The sequence below is a fragment of the Papaver somniferum genome, chromosome 10 (assembly GCF_003573695.1).
Source record: "Papaver somniferum cultivar HN1 chromosome 10, ASM357369v1, whole genome shotgun sequence".
Taxonomy (NCBI): Eukaryota; Viridiplantae; Streptophyta; class Magnoliopsida; order Ranunculales; family Papaveraceae; genus Papaver; species Papaver somniferum.
Genome location: NC_039367.1, coordinates 31,142,118 through 31,151,227, shown reverse-complemented (window position 1 = coordinate 31,151,227; position 9,110 = coordinate 31,142,118).

The following is a 9,110-nucleotide window of genomic DNA, read 5'->3' as shown; positions in this document are numbered from 1 at the left end:
CTACAGTACTCCAATCCCGAATTGGGAATCCATTGAGAAAGCTACTGACAAACCATCCTCTTCAGGTACTAAACCGATTAAGTCATTTGCTACACCAGTCAAGCGCCGTAAAGACCAGGCTATAACGCCAAGATCCAACTTCATATCCAGTCATTATGCAGAGGGGAGGGTCACGTACCGCCGGCGCGAAGATTAGCAATTAACAGGGGAGAACAATGAAAAGTCTCCCCGCACTGAAGAATTATATCAGAGTGAACAATCACCTGATGAAGAGATTCAAGATGCTCCACGAAAATTGCAAGATAGCACTGATTCTACTACTGATGACCTCGAAACAATCAACATCGAGACGGAGGATGATCCAAGGACAATCTTGATTAGTTCTGCATTATCACCGGAAGAGCGAGCGGGACTGATAAGTGTGTTGAAGGAATATCATGATATCTTTTCTTGGACATATGAAGAGATGCCTGGTCTTGACGAAAAATTGGTCGCTCATCATCTGCACATCACTCCTGGCTCCAAACAGTCACCTAGGCAGTTCAGACAAGAAGTTGAGGAGCAAATCAAATTCGAAATTAAGAAACTGCTGGAGGCAGGGGTTTATCAAGACCATTCAACATCCAACATGGCTGGTGAATGTTGTTCATGTCAAGAATAAAAATGGTCAAATCAGATGTTGTGTTGATTTCAGGAACCTCAATAAATGTTGTCCAAAAGATGATTTTCCTCTACCCAACATTGAGATGCTCGTTGATGCAACCAGTGGTCACGGTGTGTTCTCATTCATGGATGGTTACAACGGATACAAACAGATCAAGATGTACGAACATGATGCCAACAAAACTGCATTTCGTACTCCCATTAGGAATTTCATTACACTGTGATGCCCTTTGGATTAAAAACGCAGGTGCTACTTATCAACGGGCTATGACTGCCATATTCCAAGACATGATGCACAAGAAAGTGGAAGACTATGTTGATGATGTGGTGGTAAAGTCGAAGACCCGAGCATCCCACTTAGAAGTTCTGAGACAAGTTTTTGAAAGATGCAGAAAATACAAGTTAAAGATGAATCCTCTGAAATGTGCCTTTGGTACCTCCTCCAGAAAGTTTATAGGATTCCTGGTCACTGCAGAAGGAATCAAAGTCGATCCAGACAAAACGAAAGCCATTACTACTATGCCTCTTCCACGAACTGTGAAAGAACTCCAGAGATTTATGGACAAGGTAAATTATATTCGACGCTTCATCCCTGGACTGGCTCAACTCATTGCTTTGTTCACCCCCCTGTTAAAGAAAGGAGCAAGTTTTACATGGACAACTGTCCAACAAGAAGCGTTCCAGAAAATACAGCAAATACTGTTATCACCTGGTGTCATGAAATATCCAATGCAAGGACGGCCACTAATACTTTACACAGCTTCCAGCGATGTTGTTGTTGGGGAACTTCTTGCCCAAGAAGACGAAGAAGGTATCGAACGTCCAATTTATTACTTCAGCCGTACAATGAGAGATGCTCAACTCCGATACCAAAAAGCCGAAAGAGTATGTCTAGCATTGATACATGCAATCCAGAAATTCAGACACTACTTGTTATCCAACAGAGTCGTGCTCGTTTCCAAGGCCGAACCTATAAAATTTCTACTATCAAATCCAGCCTTGATAGGGAGACCAGCAAAATGGTTACTTCAGATGTCAAGTTTGACATAGTATGTGTACCACCCAAATCAATCAAAGGACAAGCGGTTACAGACTTGCTCGCTGCTTTTCCAGGAGAAGATGCAACAACGTTACATGAACATGTGCCCGATGAGTTTCCAAAAATCTTGGTCATCAAAGAAGAGACGTGGCTTTTATACTTTGATGGATCCGCCACCCCTAGGAACAATACTGGAGGAGCGGGCGTAGTGCTAGTGTCTCCATCTGGTGAAGTCTTCTCACACTCATTCAAGCTGGATTTTCATTGCACCAACAATTCAGCGGAATATGAAGCTTTCTTACTAGGCATGTCCTTGTCCAAGCAAGCAGGAGCAACACACCTTGAGATAAGACGAGATTCAACACTACTGGTTAATCAAATAAACGGAGCATACTCTCTCAAAGAAATCACGCTCGCCCCATTCAGAGCTGAAGCTCAGCGGATATTAACTCATTTTGCTGATGCAACGATTGTCTAAACTGGACGAACTAACAACAGGCATGTTGATTGTCTGGAAACTCTCGCTTCCAAACTACAGTTTGAAGGAGCATAGAAAACAATCACAGTACAGAGGCGCGTCGTGTCATCTACTTGGCTTGCTCAAGTCGAAGAAATTCAAGCAAATGATTGGAGGGCGCCTATTATTCATGAACTGAGCAGTTCTCTTTCAGAAGGGAAAGTCATTCTCAAGGAACTAAAGAATTATTTCTTGCTTCATGGAGCATTATACTATCGGAATCCTGACGGGTATTTATCACGATGCCTCGGTAGCGGCGAAGCGGATGAACAACTCAAACGCGTACATGAAGAATCTACGGACATATGTTGGTGGTACCACTTTACAGAAAGCTTCAAAGGATGGGATACTATTGGCCTTCCATGGAAGCTCAGTCAAGAACTCTGCAAATGTCTTGTCCCAATTGTCAGACGCCTCCTCATCATTTAGAAGCTTTCGCAGTTCACCACATTGGAGACTGGTGGGAACCTTACATCAAGAACCTTCGGGACAATGAGCTGCCGTTAGAAAATAAGAAAACAATCAAACTCATTCAGAGCTAGAAGATTTGCCTTTTTTGACGGAATTTTATACCGCAAAAGTTTTGGTGGGAACCTACTGAGATGCTTAGCCGAGCATGAAATCCCAACAATTTTAAAGGAAATGCACGATGGAGAACATCAAGGAAAAAGGAAACTATTTCTCCAGATTCATGAGAAATATTATTGGCCGACCATGGAAGATGACGCAGCTGCACATGTTCAGAGATGTCACCAATGCCAAATCCATGGTAATCTCATCCACACTCCTTGTCTCCCATTGAATTATATGAATAGTCCATCGCCTTTCTATAGCTGGGGACTTGATATCATAGGGAAAGTCAATCCATCGTCTTCGAAACAGCATGAGTACATCATCACTGCAACTGAGTATTTTACCAAGTGGGTTGAAGTTATCCCTCTTCGAAGCACCACTGGAGTTACAATCGCGGCTTTCATCAAGGAACACATAATATGCAGGTTTGCGTTCCTAACACATTATTACTGATAATGGAACTCCTTTTGCCAACAAACATGTGACAGAATTTCTCGAGGAATACGGCATCAAACAAGATTTCTCCACACCATACTATCCCCAAGGAAACGGACAAGCAGAGAGTACCGACGAAACTTTGATCTGAATTCTTAGCCGAACAATTCATGATAATCCTCGAACGTGGCATGAACAATTGCCTATGGCTTTATGGGATTACCGGACTGCACCAAGGAGTTCAATCGGAAATTAACCATACACTCAATCTAGGGGTTATTACTAGTCTCTCGAACTAACGATCGAACGAACATACGTTTAATAAAAATAAGGGTTTTATACAAAACTCACACTCATATATACATATGTATAAAATTTTAATATGATCAAAGAATGAAAAACTCATGAAACTTCTGGAGAAAAAAAAAGTGTACCTGTCGGTGTCGGCCGGAAATTGGTCAGACGGTGATCGGTCGGCCGGTAACGGTGATTTCCGGCGAATTTTCCTGCTTTCTGCTGCTGCTGACGTGAAGGGAGGAAGAAGATGAAGGTGGTGGTCAGAAGTGTGAGGAGAAATTTAAAAAAAAAAGGATTAATTCCATTTTATATCAATTTTTATTTCCAAAACCTAATTTCACTAGGATTTCCTTTTCGGGCCGGGTCGTGAATCCTAATTCGATCAAGGTCCCATCACCAAACCAGCGATTCAACACCAATTTATGCTCATTAGACGATGCTCTATCATGCCAATGGGATCTTCGTTCAATCCATGGTCCCCTCGCACAATCGAAAATCCGGTAACGTCTTATCTTATCTTACGACTAAGTTCAATTACTTATTTCGTTCATAATTGGAAAATCACCATTCAGTGCTGACTGAGGAATATGACTGTCCCTCACTAAGCAGGGGAATTAATGTAGATGGTGGATTTTCTACAAAGGTTAAAATCGTAAAACCATAATTGTAGTACTCCTGATCCAGCAATCAGATGAGTGTTGAGACTCATGTCTCTTGTCGAAAGCATGAAAGATCATGCCACAAAATTTCTGACTGAGAATGTTGTCTCTCAGAGTATATGTAGATGTGTAGTTCTCAGCTGAGGCAACGGCACATCTCATGAATACTGAGCAATTTCGGTAATTACTTCTATATAGAATCGAAAGATTGGACGGCTCCTAGACAGCTTGCCTGCTAGTATAGAGCAATAACGTCTTCAGGATGCAATAAGGTTTTCCCTGACTATAAAAAGGAGATATGACGTTTCAACAAGCTCATATTTCTCAATTCTCAGATAATTAATGCTCCTATACAGCATGCCTGCTAGTATAGAGCCATTAATTAATTATCTCTAATCTTTAACTGAATATTCAACAATATTCTACGATTCTTCGTAATATTTTGTCACTTCAATTCGTGGTTCTTCCCAGCAGAATTCCACGTGTTAGTGATAAATATTCAACGAACGGGCATCTGAGCAGCTATCGAGTAAGCCCCGACCAAAATGGTACGAGTGTACTCAGCAATAATGCACAAACGAGCATTCCAAAACACGAAGGAACGATGAACCTATGCAAAATAGGAATAAAAATAATAATAAAATATTAGCAAAGGCGCTAGGGGACTGGGCCCACCAACCAGCCAGTCACGCCGTGGCCAGTTCCACACCCAATTCTATATTTAATCATACTTTGTTATTTTTCCCTGATCTCATGATAATATCTTCATTCGAGCAAATCTCCTTCGTTTCAAGGAAACTCCCCAGTCTCATGGCGTTTCCTCGCATCAAAGAAATAAAATAATTAGGAAAGGTGTCGTGGGACCGGGCTCACTAGCCGGCCGGCCATGCCCTAGTCGTGGCCGTTCCCACACCTCATGGTTCCTTATTATTTTGTTATTTCTCTCATCCCATGAAAATTCCCTGATTTCATGATATTTCCCTAAACTCATGAAAATTATGTAAAATTAGGGAGAAAACGCACGGGACCGGGCTCATTTGTCGTCCGGCCATGCCCTAGCCGTGGCCGTCCCACACGCTCGTGTTTCATTATTTTAATATTATTTGTTTCCCTCATCCCATGGAAACTCCTTCACTTCAAGGAAATTCCATAGTTTCAGCAAACTCCTTGAATTCATGAAATTTCCCTCAAGTCATGAAAATAATATAAAATTAGGGAAACTCGTGGGACCGGGCCCTAGTCGGCCGGTCATGCCCTAGCTGGTCCCACGCGTCCCTTATTTGATTATTATTATTTTTTATGTTTCCCTCATCTCATAGAAACTCCTTGATTTCAACAAATTCCTTGGTTTCAACAAACTCCTTGATTTTATGATATTTCCCTAAAATCATGAAAAATATTATAAAATTAGGAAAAGTGCCTTGGGACGGGCTCTTTGGCCGCCGGCCATGCCTTGGACGTAGACGGTACCACACTTCATGATTCCTTCATTATTTCATTATTTATTCCTTCATCTCATGAAGTTTTTCTAGTTTCAGCAAAAATCCCTGATTTCTTCATATTTTCTCAAAATGTTGCTTAAACGCGCATCAGAAAATATCGAAACTCTCAGGACTGAGACACGGAAATTATAGTGACACGGGCATGTCTCCTTGACCGACCAAGGTCGTCCCTGAGGCTTGCAAAAAGCCGGTCCCACGTATTTTAACAATTTTGACCAAATTTGCTCAATCGCTCATATTGGGTCCAAACTCTTCTCAAACAACTTGGAGTTTTCTTAAACGACCATCAGCTGGTCCTATGATCACCAAGGTCCGGTCTCATTCCCCCTTGGTCGGTCCCTCATCTCTCCATAATCAGGTTTTACTACCTAACGCTCACATGAGCATTATTTTTAACAAATGATGAAACCAACATTTAAACATCTTTTCACCAGGTCTTCAAGAGACTTTGGTATTTTGCTCACTTTAGTATCTGGGCGCTACATGGTCGATTCATTATCCCATGTAGCCGGTCCCTCCTTCATTTCATGAATGATTTTCAATAAATCATCAATTTATCATCAATTCAGCAATTGATCAAAATTAGGGTTTCAAATCCAAGGTTCATAATTCCAGATTCAAACGCTAATGATCCCATGATCAACATCCTAATTAAGTATACTCGGTTCAGCTTCCAGTATTTTAAATTTATCTTGGTCTTGTTACCAATGATTCCTCAAACGAGCAACATTTGTTCAACTGAGCAACATCTGCTCACACCAAGGATATTGGTTCAACTATCAATATTCAACGACTTAGGACAATATTTGTTCATTTTAGCTATCAACATTTATTCGAAAATGTATTTTTGTCTCAGCAGACATGTTAAATTCATGAGTATCATAACATTTGCAAATCACGTTCGACTCAGCAATACAAGGACTCATCGTCTCATAGAGTCAGCAACTGACTCCACGAGATGTCAATATATCACATGGAGGGATATTAACTAGGGTTTTTGGTCTGGCGGTCTACGGCACGTGTGTTCATGCACACAATGAGAATGTGAGCAAGTCGTGTAATCAGTCGAAGGAGTTAGCAAAGTAGTGGATGGAAAATCAACCAAGTGTCCGCACGATGAGCAACTTGTTTTGATATGAATTCCCACTTCCCCACTCTTTGACTTCAACAACGGTCACACTTCATGGGATCAAGGTGTTTACAATTCCAGCAATATAAATAAGTCTCTGAATCCTTATTGAAACAGTCAAGAATTTCTCGACAAGTTCATACATACAATCTTTCGTCTACACGAACTCATCGTCTGAGCAATCACTCTCAATTGAGTAAAATTCAATCATTCAGAACTTTCTTACGCAAAATACAAAACACACCTACAATCTCGATCACCATTGATATGACACATTTCTCAGCTTCCCTCCTAAAGATCAACCCATCATATCTTGTGACCGAATTGACTCTGGAACGGCCATTGTCTTGGTTTAGGCCAGAGTCCTACAGATTGATCTCTTGAACTTAAAGCACTCCCTTCTTGCTGTGCATCTGTGTGAGGTTGAGCATTTGCTCGGTTCAAGGAGTCTCCTCCGCACGGACATCTACTCAATTCCGTAAAAACCAGCAAATCATTTTTTCCCATCTACACAAACATATACGGATGTTCGTAATTTGTCCCTTTGACAGATTGCAAATTAAGATTAGGTATGTATATGCGTCTCCTTCAATTGAATTAGACTGGATAGAGAGTTAAAGATGCATTTTCAAACATGATGTACCTTATGCGAACCCAGAGCGTTGCATGGCAACTATTAAGAAACACTTGTTTTCAATACATTTTAGTCTTGTACACGTTCCAGTTCTTTGATTGTAGTTTTAGTTTATAGAATACATTCTGCATCTCCAGCATTATCGACACACAATCTTCGGGCAATATAAATAAGCTAACTTCATCATATTGCATTTAAAAAGTTACAACTGTTCTTATTATTCAGTATTGAACAACATTTAACAGTAACACTATCATTTCATATCCAGTTACATGTTCATAAACTAAAACATACCCAAAACATTAAGGCAAAATTGGTCTGCCATTTAAAAGTATTTCACCTTCTTACCCACAAAAAATCCAAATACCAAAAAGAAAAATAAAAAAGCAAAATAAACATAACATTCCCCTGCATTTTCAGTCTCCATTTCCAGAACCAAAAATGAAAACATGATTTAGTGACCTACCATTTGCATTAGACCCCTCTCCATTTGAATTCTTCTTCTCTGTATATTGATAATAGCTATTTCTTAACCATTTTCTAACATTATATCATTATTTCCATTCGAGCACTTACCCAAAAATCCACCATCTCTCTACAGAAAAAACATTGCGTCGCTTTGGCTGTATACCCAAAACAGCAGCAATGCTATGTTGGTCATTCCAATTATCAAAATGTAGAGAAGCATGTCGACCGGCATAATAGAAGATTTGAGATTGTAATTGACAAGTTCACCATTTACCTTCAAGAATTTAGTCCGCATGTACCTGGCCCATTTCTTGTTTGAATTTTTAATATTCCACCACAACTTCATCAGCATGGCTTTGTTTACCATCTTCATTCTAGCAATCCCAAGGTCGGCTTCAGATTTTGAACAAGACAATACAAGATGCATGATTTGAGCTATGATGTAAATGCTAACAATTAGTAACTAGGGCATCTTTGCATAGAGTACTGTAAATGCAGATGTTGATCTCGGTTGTAATGAACTGGGTCTTTTCTGCGCAACTAGTGTTCTTGTAAGGAATCTAGTTAGAACTGTAATATTGGATTTGTGAGGATTTTTAATGAATTGAGTGTTTAATGAGGCTAACAAGGTAACTTAATCTCTGTAGATCAAACTGTAGATAGTGTTGAAGGTAGATTCAATCCGGAGAGAATTTAATTTTGGAGGATGTTGTAGTATTGCAGGAGAAAAAACTTGGGAGAACATGCATACAATTTTCAGGATTTAATATAGTGTGAAGGTAGTTACCCTTATGAAAATTTTTGCAAAACGAGTTTTGCACTCAGATAAAAAAAATTTCTTCGGTCAACCAATCAAAATCGAGGGTTTTGTCCACCCACATATTTACTCTTTTATATTAAAAATACCACCGAATACGCATCACATGTGCGACTTATTTGCGAAATGTCAGTAATATTCCTAGCAAAAAGTAGCATTGATTACGGGACTGCAATGAGATTGATTACCGACACTCAAAATAATGTGCGACCCCGAGCCAAACGGCTTTTAACTTAATAGCACAATTTTTGCGTTTTTGATTTGATGGTTGTGCGACACATGAACTACGTGGGGCCCAAAGCCGTTTAAGCCAAGTAAACGCTGGCAGACTCTTAACTTAATAGCACCATATTTGCGCTACCCGAGTGATAGGTGTA